Consider the following 15,208-nt stretch of genomic DNA (forward strand, 5'->3'; position numbering starts at 1 on the left):
GAAGGTTTTAAAAGCTTAAAAGTTGTGAAGGTATCAATCTGTTCAAGGTTCAAAGCTCTCTTCTAAAGGTTGTTCACAGCTTGGCAGGCATGACTAATCATGTCTGCACAACTTCAGCTTTAGGATGATCCCGAGCCTCAGCCCACTCATCGCAGCTCGCGGGGGCTCAGATCAAGTCCTCTGCAACCGGCTTTTCCTCCAGAAGTGTCGGTGGGATATCAAGAGGTCCCAATTATCCCCTAAAAAGCATTGAGAGTCAGCGATTCTCAGGAGCCCCCCGAGAAATTGTCTGCTTTGCTGCACCAAAGCCCCACCTCCCTCAAAAATTTATTTTTGTAATAAGATAGAGGTATTTCAATGCTACCCACTTAGATAAAGTTATAGACGAAACGAGATATAATATGCATGGTTTGTTGGTGTTGATGGAGTTTGAATTGCTTCAAGTAAACTAAATATTGGAAAAAGAATTTTCAGGTCTGTGAAAACTTTTTTTTTTTTTTTGGCACAATACATCATGGTGCTTTGTTTCCTTTCTACCTCCAACCCGTGATCTCTCTCTTTGGTTTGCAGGTGGGGCCTGGAGTTCTCCTGGAATTTCAGTTGACCACCAGATTACAAAAGCAGAGGCCAGTTCCCCTGGAGGAAATGGCAGCTTTGTAGGGTAGAATCTCGGGAATCACATCCCCAATGAGCTCCCTCCCCTTCCCAGACTCCACCCTCCCAAGGCACCAACTCCCCCCCCCATCTCCAGGAATTTCCCAAGCCAGAGAACTGGCAGCTCTCTACACCCAGCAAGCTTCCAGGCAAGAGTGGAGGTTTGATCCTGGGTCTCCTAGATCCTGGTCTGAGACTCGAATGATGCTGGCTCTCTGCTTTCTTTCCCTCCCTCCCCCTCAGAGCCTCTCCCTGGGAAAATCTGCCTAAGTTGCAAGTCATACTGCAGCCAGTTGCTCGGGTGAGTTGTGTGGTGGTGACCACTGTCGGGCCCACCCAAGTCATGCAAGTTGTGTGGAGGCTGCCCCTGGGCCCCAGACAAGTCGTGCGGCACCAAGTCACAGCCACCGCCACACCTGGGTGTTGCGCATATTGCATGGTAGCAAGGTGCTCAGTGATTGCGCCTGGCCCTGGCCCCAGTGAGCCCTCCCTCCTGGGCAGGACAAACTTCTCTGTAGGGTCTTGGACTGGGTGGTAAGGGGGGGCGGTAGCTAAAGGGGACCCCGAACTGGCACCCTTCGTTTCCCGGAAGGATGAGCTATCGGCCCACAAGGGCTGCATACTGTGGGGGAGCCGGGTGGTCATTCCCAAACCCCTAAGGGAACGAGTTCTCGCGGCCCTGCACGAGGCGCACCCAGGGGTCGTGCACATGAAGGCCCTGGCCAGGAGCTATGTTTGGTGGCCAGGGCTGGATAAAGACATTGAGGGGGTAGTAAAAAGGTGCCAGCCGTGCCAGGTCTTGCGGCCGGAGCCCCCCCGAGCCCCGGAAAGGGCCTGGGAATCCTCACACCGCCCCTGGTCGAGGTTGCACTTGGACTTTGCGGGACCCTTCCAGGGCCAGCTTTTCTTCATACTGGTCGACGCCTACAGTAAGTGGCTGGAGGTGGTCCCGGTCTCCGCTACATCCTCCATATCCCTATCTCCACACAAGCATCTAACCTAGATGGGAAGGTTTTCCAGATAGACTGCTTCTGTCTAAGAAGGCTTAACTTTGACTTCTTTTAGCATTTTCAGATAAGGCTGAAGTTGGGCTAGTTTTTCCTCAAAGGCAGCTTGAGGGACAGAGTCTGCCTGCAGCTTGCCAAGTAGTACTATCTCAGTGCTCACTGCTCCTGCAGCTGGAGGTTCTACACTTGCACTCAAGTTTAAGATTTCAGATTTGTCAATTGTTGTTAGCTGTCTGGTATTAAAGTGTTCTTGGGGAGTTGATGGCAAGGCTGCATTGTTTGCCAACACTGAATTTGCATTCCCTGGAGTTCTGCAGAATTCTGACTTGCAAAATTACTAGAAGGAAAGCGAGGAACAGAGAGCTCTTTGCAAGAAGAAGGGGGGCTTGCCTTTGCAAGGACATCTGTAGTAAGCTATTCTCTACTAAGGGAAGTATCTTGGGCAGTGGGTTTGGACCTCTGTATAGACTCAGAGACCATGTTTTCTCCCTGAGTCTGAGATGGGGTAACTGAGACAGCAATCATTTTCTCATTTTCATGGGAAAGAGAGGGAGCTGGGGGTGAGCATAGCTTGGTTAGCTGCTCTGCTATATATTGTTCGTGTTAAATAGTGGGTTTAACATGGCAGAGGCAAAGGCATAGTGATTTCAGCAAGCAGCACTTTATTGCATCTCAACAGGATTGCTTTACATGGGGCAACTGCCCTAACAATAGACACCTAAGCCACTCCCAGCCCCCATGCAATTGGTGAGTTCAAATGGCCTCCAGGCTCTAGATTGGCTGGCTGTCCTCAGGGGCCAATCTGCAGGCAGGTTCCAGGATCCTGCCTGCCTTTGTTCTGGGGCTTCAAGCTAAAACTAGCTGGCCTGCCTGGACAAGCCCAGACATGCCTCTAGGTGACCTGCCAGACAAGTCCAGGCATGCCTCCAACAGAAGTTAAGCCGGAGTGGAAGATTGCTCATTTCCAGGCATAACAGTTCCAACATTTGGAATCCAAATTCCATCTTTTTCTGGAACTCTAAAAGATGCTGCCATTGTGAAACAAACATCTCAGTTTTTATTATTATTCTCTGAGTTTTTACTTAAACAAGTTCACTCTGGAATCCTTCCTTTTCTCTACTACTGGCTTCTAATTTTTGTTGAAGTTCCAGAATTTTCCTAGTTAGCTGCTCAAAGGCTGAATCTTTCCCCTTATTAAGGTCTGTGAGTTCCTTTATTTTTCCCTCAAGGGGGAGAATTTCCCAAGCAGTAGCTGCTGTCATTCCCTGCAAGCTCTGCATCCCTAGGAGCAGAGTATTTCTGAGAGGACAGATCGGGGTGAAAGTGACTAGGGGAGGCTCCTGTGTCTACTGAAAGTGAAGCGGGCCTTCTCTTCCGGGGGGGGGGGTCCCAATGCCTGGTTTTGCCATAGGTCTTCCCCAATTGTCTGGCCAAAGTTTAGCCATGGATCGTTGGGGAGGAGTAGGGGACCCCGGGCACCCCTAGCAGGAATTCCGAGGCTTTTGCTACCTGCTCGCCTGGTCATTGTGAATGGAGGTTATAGGGTTTGGGGGGGTCTGCGTGGTATGACTTGCGCTTACTTCTTTCTATGTAGGCAAGGGCTTGCAATGGAATAGGCAGAGGTTCTTGATTAAACAGGCTCATGTCAGAGCCTGCCTCTCGAAGTTGCATCCAGACATGCCAGCGGAAATTGTGTTCCTTTTCTGATAGGGGAGGGTCGCGGTTCCCACCATTCTGGGTAGGCCCTGGTCTGCGGTTAAAGTCTCTCCCTCCCTCTTGGAAGCCACGCCACTCTTTACTCCACCACTTCTGGGGTTGTGAGTCTTTGTCATTTCTGTACTGAGAGTGTGGACCATTATTGGGATAGGTTTGCGTTGGTTCTTGATGCTTAGGGTCCAGATTTTTATGTGGGAGTCTTAAGGGCTCCAGTTTCCTGGAGTAGGTCTCCGACCTGACTAACTCAGTTTTCTATGTCCAGACATGGTAAAGCTGGATCTGTGGCACTCATAGCCAGTTTTGTCTGGCTACTCAGGCCAGCGAGAAACAGTGCTTGAAGTTTATGTCGTTAAAACTGTATCTTCCTTGTACAGCCGGTCATTGGTTTGCTATAATTGCTAAAAGTTATTTAATTGTATATAATTCTGGATTTTCCCCTGGACCTTGTGTTTCCATAAAGTATAGCATTTCAGCAGTCTGCCTGGGTCACAGGAGTGGAAGTAAGGCCCTCATCAAGGCATATATGCCAAGACTGTAAAAATTTCTTGCAGCCATGCCATCCTCAAGGGCAGGTGCATCAGAACCCGAAGCGCACAATTGAGCTAGCTGAGTCAAATCCTCCCCATCCTTATTTGTCGTGTTTGTTAGCCAGGCAATTCCTGTCTCACTGGTTAGGGGACCAAGATGATCTAGTATTGCTCATGCTTCATTGGATTTCAATTGAACAAGTGCTGTGATGTGTTGAGGTTGGACTGGACCCTGACCTACTTGCGTATTCACTGTCTGGGTAATCAGGGGCATTACAGGCACTGATTCTACCTGTGCAGGACCAAAAGTTGCTGTGGCTAGAGCATCTTCAGGCAATTCCTCTGATGCTTTAAGTTCCACTAAACTCTCTAAAGTCTCCGGATGCACAGAGGCGATTATAGATTGTTGTACTCCCAAGCACTTGAATTTCCCTTTGGCACGTGTCATGGCTTACTTTAAAAAATATATTTTTATTGTATTTAAACAAACTACATTAATAACACTCAGTGGAACAATGTTTACAACGATATGTATATGTAGTTCTACATTTTCCAAATATAACCAATATTTATTATCAGAACAACATGTAATTAGCATTTTTTCTTAATAACCAATATGTAGATTTTCTATTATTTCTGGAACTTCACCTTGAGTCTTCAAATACTCTATAATGGGGAGCCATACTGAAAAAACAATTCTCTCCTTGTTGAACGATATTGACTGTATTGATTGGTTAATTTTTTCTATGATATGTGCCACGGCTTATTTCTGCATGCGTAATTTTTTGTCTGTCTGCAAGATATTGTGCAGCAGATTGCACCTTATTAAGTTAAATTTCTAAAATTGTCACCTTGTGTTCAGAGGATTGTGATCAATGAAGGTCATCCTCCAATTTCTGTTTAGTCTCTTGGGCAGTCTCTGCCAGGTTTCTTTTCTCTAATACAATATCAAGTTTCTCTGTTCTTAATCTTTCTATTTCTCTGTGGCTAGCATGTAGCTGAGACAGTATATCTCATGATCTTGATTGTATTCCTTATTTTCGTCTTCTAATTGGAGATAGCACTTTCATATTGATTCTCAATTTTCCTATATTTAGCCTCTAATTAGGAAATAGCTATTTCCTGTTGTTTCTTCTTAAGCTTATTCTCATATTGTTCTTGCATTTCTTTGATTATGGACATGGAATCTTGCAAAGCTACAAATAGACCACAGGCTGAAAGCAGGTCCTTTTTAATACTATGGGGCTTAGTCTGCTCACCAATTACTTGCATTGTTTCTCAAAATGTTTTGATGGGATCTGGCCCTTTAAAAGCACCATACTGCCCTGGATTTTTCCCTTTCTGGACAAGCCATTTCTCGAGCCTATCAAGGCTTCCTTCCTTTCTAAGTTTACTAGATAGGTTGTAAACCATTTTTCTCTACTTTCTACACTAAGATTCAGTCTCTATACAGCAAACCTCAGGGAACCTGTCTTGCTTCTCTGGTTCTCCAAGATTCTACTCACTATTTGTTCTCACTAGGAAATTCAAATATTCTGACATTTGAATAGGGACCCGTGCTACTATAACTCTCCGGGGGGGTGGGATTTTTCTCTTTAAAATGTTCATGTTTAGGGACTTTCTGCCCTTGCACAAATCTCACTGGTGCCCTGAGGGAACGGCTCCTTACTCCTCAGTCTAATGTAATCGACGTAACACAAGTATAAGAGAGGTATGAGTGGGTGGGAGTTTAGGAAGCGTTGTTCCAAGTCACCCATAAAGATGTTGGCATACTGTGGGGCCATGTGGGTGCCCGTGGCTGTACCATAATCTGGGGGAACATCAATGACTTACAACCTCTACTGGATAATGACAGTTCTCTTTCACAAGGACTGGGTGGGGAAACCTTTTCTTGTGCACAGACAGCCCCCCCATCTCTAACAACTCCTCACCCACAATAATGCAACATCTAATTTGAATGTGGACACTGGGACCAGAGCTTGCAATAAACCCAGATGCCAGCTTTGGTGCCATGTACACCCAGACAACACAATCACTGGACCTAACAACATCAACTACACCATCAGAGGCTCATTCACCTGCTCATCTTCTAACATTGTATATGCCACTAAATGTCAACAACGTCCTTTGGTTCTATACACTGGACAAAGCCTATGCCAGAGGATAAATGGACACACATCTGACATCAGGAATCACAAGATTGAGAAACCTGTAGGAGAAAACTTCAATCTTCCAGGACATTCAATGGGTGACCTCAAAGTAGTTATTTTATTACAAAGAAAGTTCAGGAACAGAATGGAAAGGGAAATTGCTGTATTACAAGTTATTACAACACTTGGAACAAAAACCTCCCCAGGACACAACAGGGATACTGGTTTCTTATCTCATTACATATGCTAACTCATTCAGTCCTCACATATGTACTCTCAACAAGAAGGACTATAAATTCTCTGTATCCAGCCTCCCTGCCTCTCTCAGCCACACCACTCCAATCAAATTCAGAGTCTAGTTGCATTTATGTAAAAGCAAAAACCTCTGACATCATGGGTCCCCTGCACAGAGGTGGGCCTAGTGCTTCTGGGGCCCTGGGCAAAAGTCCAGGATGGGGCCCTGAAATCACTGTCACTCCCACTGGGGGTCCCTGCTGCCCCCCCATCAGGGACACGTAAGGGGTTGGTCTTTCCCCATGTCAGGCGGGTGGGAGCTGTTGCCACAAGCTGGCTGCCCAAGCCCCACGTGGAGGAGCTGACACTGAGCCAGCAAATTAAACAAAAAATGAAACCCGTGCAAAAATAATGGAAAACATCCAACAGACAATATAGTGCTATAAACTTATATAAGTTGTGTAGTTATATATATATGTGTGTGTGTGTGTGTATATACACACACACACACACATATATATATAACTACACAACTTATATAAGTTTATAGCACTATATTGTCTGTTGGATGTTTTCCATTATTTTTGCACGGGTTTCATTTTTTGTTTAATTTGCTGGCTCAGTGTCAGCTCCTCCACGTGGGGCTTGGGCAGCCAGCTTGTGGCAACAGCTCCCACCCGCCTGACATGGGGAAAGACCAACCCCTTACGTGTCCCTGATGGGGGGGCAGCAGGGAATTTGGCTGAGGGCTCCAGGGCAGATGGACCTGCAGCTATACATCTAACAGACAATATAGTGATATAAACTTATATAAGTTGTGTAGTTTATCAGAAATATGTATAATGTATACTATGCAAAAATACTATGTATTTTTGAGTTACTGATTTGCATAGTATATATTATTTATATATGATATATATATGATAAACTACACCACTTATATAAGTTTATATCATTATACGGTCTGTTGAATGTTTTCCGTTATTTTTGCCTGGGTTTCGTTTTTTGTTTAATTTACTCCCTTCCGTGCTTCTCTGCTGTTTGGGTTTCTTGACACTGAGCCAGCGGCAGGATCCTGGGATTCTTCTTCTTCTTCTTCTTCTTCTTCTTCTTCTCCCCCTCCATTGGGAGGACGGAGCGACTGGCATGGGGCCGAGGGCAGCTGCCCCGGTTGCCCATTGGCTAAGACCTCCTCTGCTCCTGCACAATCTGTCGTTTGGCCCAGAGGTATATACACGGGAGAGATGCAAGGCTAGACTGCATCTGTGCCAATGGTTACTCTTTGTGTCACTGTGCCAAGTGATAAGAGTAATTTCCACATAGGTTGCTTGGTCTGGGTACCGGGAAGCAGGAGGTTTCCCCACGGCTTAGTTCTCCATCTGTGATCTTTCCCAATCCTGACCACATCAGCAGCACTTTCTTTTTGTTATATCATTGTTATTTCATCCTGTAAGAGTGGTCACACTACAAATAAAGGAATCTGGGTTTAGGTCGGGCGAAATTAGTTGTATAGGATCTTCAAGAAACATTTATTGGATTTTGACATGATCTCCAGATACAGTGTTCTAGAAAGATAAGAAAATACGAAGAGCCCCGCTGGATCAGACCAATGGTCCATCTAGTCAAGCATCCTGTCTCACACAGTGGCCAACCAGTTCCTCTGGATGGCAGACAACAGGGCATAGAGTCCAAGGCTCTCTAATCCCCTTTTAAAGATGTTTACTCCAGTGGCCATCACTACATCCTCTGGCAGCGAATTCCACATTTTAATTACTCTCTGTGTAAACTAGTGTTTCCTTTTGTATGTCCTGAACCTAGGGCCCATCAGTTACACTGGATGCCGTTGAGTTCTAGTATTCTGGGAGAGGGAGAAAAATGTCTCTTTGTCAACCTTCTCCACCCTGTGCATAATTTCATAAACCTCTAAAATGTCCCTCTTAGTTGTCTCTTTTCTACACTGAGACGTCTCGGACTCTTCAGCCTTTTTTCATAGGAAAAGTGCTCCAACCCTGGAATCATCTTGGTTGCCCTCCTGTAGACTTCTTCCAGCTCTGCAGTGTCCTTTTGGAGATTTGGTGACCAGAACGGTACACAGTATTCCAAATGAGGCCACACCAAAGATCTGTCTACACAATAGATGTATATAGGGGCACTAAAATATTGGTTGTTTTAGTCTCAATCTGTTTCCTAATAATCCATAATGTAGAGTTTGCCTTTTTCACCAGTGAAGCACACTGGGTTGACACTTTCATTGAGCTATCTACTATGACCCCACTACGATCTTTTTCCTTCTCAGTCTCAGCAAGTTCAGACCTCATCAACCAATACTTCACGTTGGGATTTTTTGTCCTGATGTGAATCGCCTTACACTCAGCAACAATGAACTTCTCAGAACAGTAGTATGGCAATTTGGCTGAGGGCTCCAGGGCAGATGGACCTGCAGCTATACATTTTACGCAGACCTGTGTTAGTGAGCTCAAAGCAAACAGCCAACTGCACAAGAAACGGATCTTTATTACTCAGCATGGAATATTCTCCTGTGCTTTTCCAGGCTTCTTGGAACCAGCTGGGCCTGTCCTTAAGGAGCAGGAAGTCCATCAGTTACCTATAACAAACATAGGAATAGGGTGTGGTCAAATTGCAATGTGGGCTGAAGAAGAGACCTGTGCAGAAATCCCACTTACAATCAGAAGGAATGACAAGAAATCACGAGGGTGAGCTTTCAGTGAAAAGGTTCTCTTGAATTACCACTTCCAGATGGCCCTGTGTTTATGGAACCTCTCCCATTTAAAAATGGCTGATTCTTACTCAGGAACACTCCAGAGCAGTGAACAGTGGGGTCTGATCCGGAAATGTCTCCACAAATGCCATAAGACCGGGATGGCACCCCACAAAGGACCATCTGGTGGTGGAAAGTGCCGTCAAGTCACAGCTAACTTCTGGCAAACTATCATAAGGTTTTCAAGGCAAGAGATGAACAAAGGCCATTGGCCACTGCCTGGCTCTGCAGAGAAACCCTGGACTTCCTTGGTGGTCTCCCATCCAAGTACTAACCAGGGCTGACCCTGCTTAGCTCCTGAGATCTGATGAGATCGGGTCAGCTTGGGCCATCCAAGTCAGGGCAAGAACCATCTGTACAGCTTAAATTTGGCCACAGAACCAATTTAGGAGGTCTGGGAAAGATTTTTTCAAAAGATTTAAGAATCTTGGGACTGCTGAACTAATTTGCTTTGGAACCACTTTTTGTATGTGTGGACATGCTTGCTGCCTATTCAGCTGGAAAGATTTGTAAGTAAACAGCCCCAACCACTGAGGGAAGGGTCATGAAACAATACATATAATTTCTTCCCAGATTTTGGAGGTGCAATTCTAAGCCAAGCCACATTTTCTAGAAACATTTCTCTCAGGAGATGTCAGCCTGACCACAGCCAACCAAAAGTAGATGCCATGAATCTAAAAGCTGAACTCACTTGGCTGTGCGACATTCAAAACTTGTGTTTTCCAGAAACCACAGTGTCGGGCAGGTGACTTCTGTAGAGCTTGGGGTGGTTGTGTGCTGAGGAGGAAGAAGTTCTGCTCGGTGGCATTGTAGAGTGGCCACTGAACCTCATTGGCGGTCACCCCGTTAGGATTCCTGTGAAGAGAATGGGGGGAGGGAGAATCTCAGTGCAGTAAAGGGAATGGTCCTGTGTGAGCTATGCAGCATATTGAAACTATTCATCGCTTTATGCTCAGCCCTGAAGGAACGTTTGCAATATTCGTATCTGGTTTTGCTGTTGTATGGTTATGTGTTTTATTGAAGTATTTTATATTTTTAAATGATATTTTCAATATTCAAAGGTTTTCATGTTTGCCACTAATCGGCTGGAAAAACAGCATTAAAAAGTTTTGATTAGTGAATTAAATCTGAGTAATGAAAACAATAATGAATTGCATTACACTTGAGGTAAGTACACCTGAATTACCTACATGCCTGATTTGTTTAATTCACCAGTAGCTCAAAGAGATGCATCATGTGGCTAAAAAACCGACATACAGTGCCATCCAAAGCAGAGTTCCATCCTTCTAAGCCCATTGATTTAAATAGGTTTAGAAGGGTGTTACTCTGTTTAGGCTCACACATGCGTTTGCCAGCCTACACACCTACGAAACTGAGGAATAGCTTTCTGCACGTGAAACACAGATAAGAGTATTGGCTCCTCATTATAAGGCGACCTCGAGGAAGAATTTATGGTATGATTTCTAAGAAGAATTTTTGCTGTGAAATTTACAAGGAATTGCATATTGAAATTTTGGTTTAATGGACCTTGTGAATGTTTTAAACAAAATGTGATCCTTTATGAATTTGGTTATATTGAAATTGGTCAATTAAATTGCACTTGCAATAAGATATTACAGTGTTTGTGCTATTTGCCTCCAATGTGGAACCTGGAGTCCTCCTACATCTGGGTCCAACCTGCCTTCCCCCATATGTTCCCCCAAGAGCAGTATGGTCTGGGGCCCAAAATTTGTTAACTATTCCTGGGCCCAGGGATGCAAAATTGGCCGCCACAAGGGCCAGGGCTTTTTCGGTAGCGGCCCCTACCTGGTGGAACGAGCTCCCGGGGGAGATCCGGGCCCTGCAGGATCGGATGCAGTTCCGCAGGGCCTGCAAGATGGAGCTCTTCCACCAGGCTTTCGAGTAGGGGCTGCTGCCCCCCCCCATCATGTTGCCATCCTGGGGGGGGTGTGTGGAAGAGGCCCGAAGAAGAGCCCTGAGAAGGATTATTGGAACATCTGAACAGTGACGTTATAGACTGTCTGCCAAGAATTGTTTTGGAATTGTCCCGCCATCTTGGGTTTTGGAGTTTGATTATCACCGTGCACTTTATGTGATTTAGGACTGGTTTTTAAACTGTATAGTATGTTTTTAAATTGTAGGTATATTGTTGTTGTTGTATTGTTGTTTTATTGTAGCAAGTTTATCTTGCCTTGTAAGCCGCCCTGAGCCCTACGGGGGAGGGCGGGGTATAAATTTAAATGATAAATACCGTATATACTCGAGTATAAGCCGACCCGAGTATAAGCCGAGACTCCTAATTTTACCACAAAAAACTGGGAAAAAGTATTGACTCGAGTATAAGCCTAGGGTCCAACATCGAGGTCGTAAGCCCGTACCTTCTGCATCATGGTTTAGCAAGCAAGCCGCCGAAAAAGAGACCTCACCATATCTAGCCACCACTGACTATTAGCCTGAGTAGGACTAGAGTTAAACACCTTAAGCATCCTACCAGTTATCATCAAATCGCATCACCCTCGAGCAACGGAAGCCGCAACAAAATACTTCCTCATCCAGGCCGCAGCTGCCGCACTAATCCTTCTAGCAAGCTCTCTTAACGCTTGACAAACGGGCCACTGATCAATTATACACACCTCGACCCATACAACAACCATCATCACATTAGCAACGGCGGGCCCCCTGCCTCGGCCCCCGCCTCGCTCAGCCCCCCCGCCTCGCCGGCTCCGTCGCTTGGCACCAGCGCCTCGCCCGGCCCCCGCGCTCTGACGGGGCTGGAGCAATGATTTGCAGGCAGTTGTAACTCTGGGATTGTCCAGTTAAGTACAAACCAGGGCTGGTGTACTCAAAAGTATGACCCATTTATTCAATGGAGCTTAATTCGAGGAAAATGTTTTTAGGATTGCACTACAGCCTAAAACATAATTAATAGCTACCTATCCAATGGCCAGCATTTTCCAACCCAATTTTGAATCTGACCCCACAATCACATGTCCAGCAATATCTCTTGAAAAAGGAATATACGCACAAAAGCTGAAGTGAAAATGAGCTCATAGTACAATTATAAGCAACTTATTCCCCCCACCCCCATTCCCACCCCGGATTGTATACCATACCATCCAGCATTAAAAACCACCCGCCGCCAGCACGCATAGCCGCCGCCGGAGACCTCCGCCTGCCTCGGCCCTCGCCTCGCTCGGCCCCCCCCCCGCCTCGCCGGCTCCGTCGCTTGGCACCAGGAAGTATTGACTCGAGTATAAGCCGAGGGGGTGCTTTTTCAGCACAAAAAATGTGCTGAAAAAGTCGGCTTATACTCGAGTATATACGGTAAATAGAATTACGGTTGCCAGGTTGAATCTTCCCTCTCGCAGGGGGAATTTTGGGGCATTCCAGGAAAGGGTGGGGCTGTCCCTGATGTGATGACATCATGTAGAGTGACTACCTGGATTGGAAAAGGCACGAGGGACAGAGAGAGATGCTAAGAGCCAACCATCCAGAAGGAACGGATTGGTAGGGGTGGTGAAGTAACCTCCCTCCCTGTTCAGGTGTCTGAGGCCCCTGCTGCTTTGAGGTCAGGACACCAAGGTGGTGGGACAAGGGGGGCTAGAGGACGATAGCAACAGCGAGGGGGAGTCTTCTGGATCTTGTGACAACATTTGTTGTAGGAATTCTAATGGAGAAGACTGTAGTGTAAGAAATGAAGTGAGACATACTATTTTTTTTCTCTACTGAAGGACTGCTCTCTAGACCACACTGGTGGTTCTGCCATCAGGTGCTAGGATCGCCAAGCTGCTTGGTGAGCTCATGTTTGCCAGGAGCTTTCTTGGGGGCGATAAGAGGTGAGAGGTGAGAGGTGGAGTTGGTGTGAGCGGGTGGTGATGTGGTGGACATTTCTTCAGGTTCATGAGGGAGGCATGCATCGAAATGGCTCCTAGAAATGTCCTTTACTATCTCCCCATAAACATTCATACCCTGACCCTGCTCCTATACCTGACAGACACTGCCCTGTCTGGTGTTGGGGGAGGATTGTATTTAAAGGCATCAGGGAGGCTGGGCCAGCAGCAGTGCTAAGGCAATCCTACTGAGCAACCCCCCACCGGCATCTGTAAGCATCCCACCTCCTCTCCTAAACCTGACAGGCAGCTGGCTGTCCAGTGTAGGAGAAGGAGGGGGGAGGAGTATTAGCAGCCACTGTGGAGGTGGGGCTGCACCTGACAACCACCTGTTAGGTGTAGGAGGTGGAGGGAATGTGTTGGAAGCCATCCCACCTCCTCTCCTATACCTGACAGGCAGCTGCCTGTTCAGTGTGGGAGGGGGGAGGAGTATTAGAAACCACTGTGGAAGTGGGGCTGCACCTGACAGACCACCGCCTGTTAGGTGTAGGAGGTGGGGGGGAGTGTGTTGGAAGCCATCAGAGAGGTTTGGGACAGCAGCTTTGCTTCACCTCACAGGTGGTTCTTGGCCACTCCTGATTTCCTCAACTGTCATTAGCTCTCTGCAGTCCCCTACTACTGATTTTCTTTTACTTCAGAACACTGAGCTCTGCAGCTGACCAATCAGAGAGTGGGGAATACAGAGAGGCAGCTGCCTGGTAGCCACATAGGCATCAATGGGGGACCAGATTTTTGACCCACTTAGGGATCGAATTTCTAAAAATCCCTTCTTAGCGAGCTCTTCCCAAATTTGGTGTCTCTGTGTCCAGCGGTTTGCCCTGGGCATTGATTTTACGGTGAGGGGACTTTCTTTTATATATATAGATGAGTGAGCTTTCCCCACAATAAACATGTGCCTGGTGGAAGATATCTGGATTCATCAGATCCCGTAGGTGGTCTTCTAGCCAATTATTGTGTCGTTTCGGTGTTGCTTTCTGGTGGAAATTTGATTGTGGGATGGTGTGCAGCTTAATATGGAGAGTCATATTCGTGAAAGAAGTGATAGGCATTTTCTAACCCTTATTCAGCTGTTTTAAACAAATGGGCATGCCTGTGGGAGCAAGCAAAAGGGCACGAGCAGAAAAGTGGATGCCTTACCCATGTCTAGCAAAATCTGCCCAGTATCGCTGCACCCTGCGGCTGAACGCGGCCTCCTCCTCTGTGCATGTTTGGTTGGCAGCCAGGATTGTCTTAAAAGTGCCAAATAAGTAAGGCAGTTCAGCACCATGGGGTGCCCCAGTCCACTCAGGCCAAACGGAGCCCGAGGTGTGCTGTGCGAAGTAGTAAGTGTACACAGGGCTCCCAGCTTCAGTCAACTTTGCAGCCATTTCTGCTGAGGGGCATACAAAGAAGCAATCACCAATGGACTGCACCATGGCCCAGCAGTAGGATGCGGGGCCATGGACCTCTTTGCTGTATTTTTGTGCCACAGCCTGAACAACTTCTTCTGTGGCCCTTGGTAACATCCTCTTCACACCCTCCACCAGCTGCTCCCTAGTTATTAGCCCATCTTTAGCATCTGGAAAAGTGTATGGCACGAGCAGAGCCCCTTCGTCAGAAGTGGTGCCAATGAGAACGGATTTATTTGGAATGCACCCAGCCTCCAGAAGTGTCTGTGGGTCCCTGGGGAGGAACTCTCCATCAGTGGTGGGCGTGAAAGGAATGTTCGGAAGCATCGAGCTGTTCAGTGCAGATAACTGATTGAAACCCCCTACATCCTTTCCCTGCAGGCATGTCACCACATCGGCACCATCATCTTGAGTACAGCCGAGCTTCTGTACAGCCAAGCTTCTGGGCCAGATCAAGGGCTTTCTGTTTGGCCTCCTCAGGACTTGTCCAAACCCCAATAGTCTTTATAGTTCCACTTTGCATCACAGCCTGGGCAAAAAGGGGTTGGCTTCCTGGGGAGAGGAGATGGAAACCCACCAAGGCTCCTCCAGCACTCTGTCCTGAAATGGTCACCCGCGTGGGATCTCCTCCAAAGGCGGCTGCATTCTCTTTCACCCATTTCAGGGCCAGCTGTTGGTCCCAGAGGCCAGCGTTACCTGGGGCACTTGGTGGTAGTGAAAGGAAGCCCAGAGCCCCCAAGCGGTAATTCAAGGAGACCACTACGAGATCCTCCTCAGCCGCTAAGGATGCCCCGTTATACATCTCCAGATGTGCCACTGCTATATGCCCCACCGTGTATCCAGACAAGAACAGGGACTGGGGT

The 15,208-nt window shown here is 46.9% G+C and overlaps 1 pseudogene; it reads right to left on the reverse strand.

Moving 5' to 3' along the window:
* Positions 1 to 8,803: 8,803 nt before the first annotated feature.
* Positions 8,804 to 15,205, reverse strand: LOC107105685 (annotated as a pseudogene).
* Positions 15,206 to 15,208: the final 3 nt, after the last annotated feature.

This window comes from Gekko japonicus, unplaced genomic scaffold (genome assembly GCF_001447785.1).
Source record: "Gekko japonicus isolate JY-2015 unplaced genomic scaffold, Gekko_japonicus_V1.1 scaffold7546, whole genome shotgun sequence".
NCBI classification, from domain to species: Eukaryota; Metazoa; Chordata; class Lepidosauria; order Squamata; family Gekkonidae; genus Gekko; species Gekko japonicus.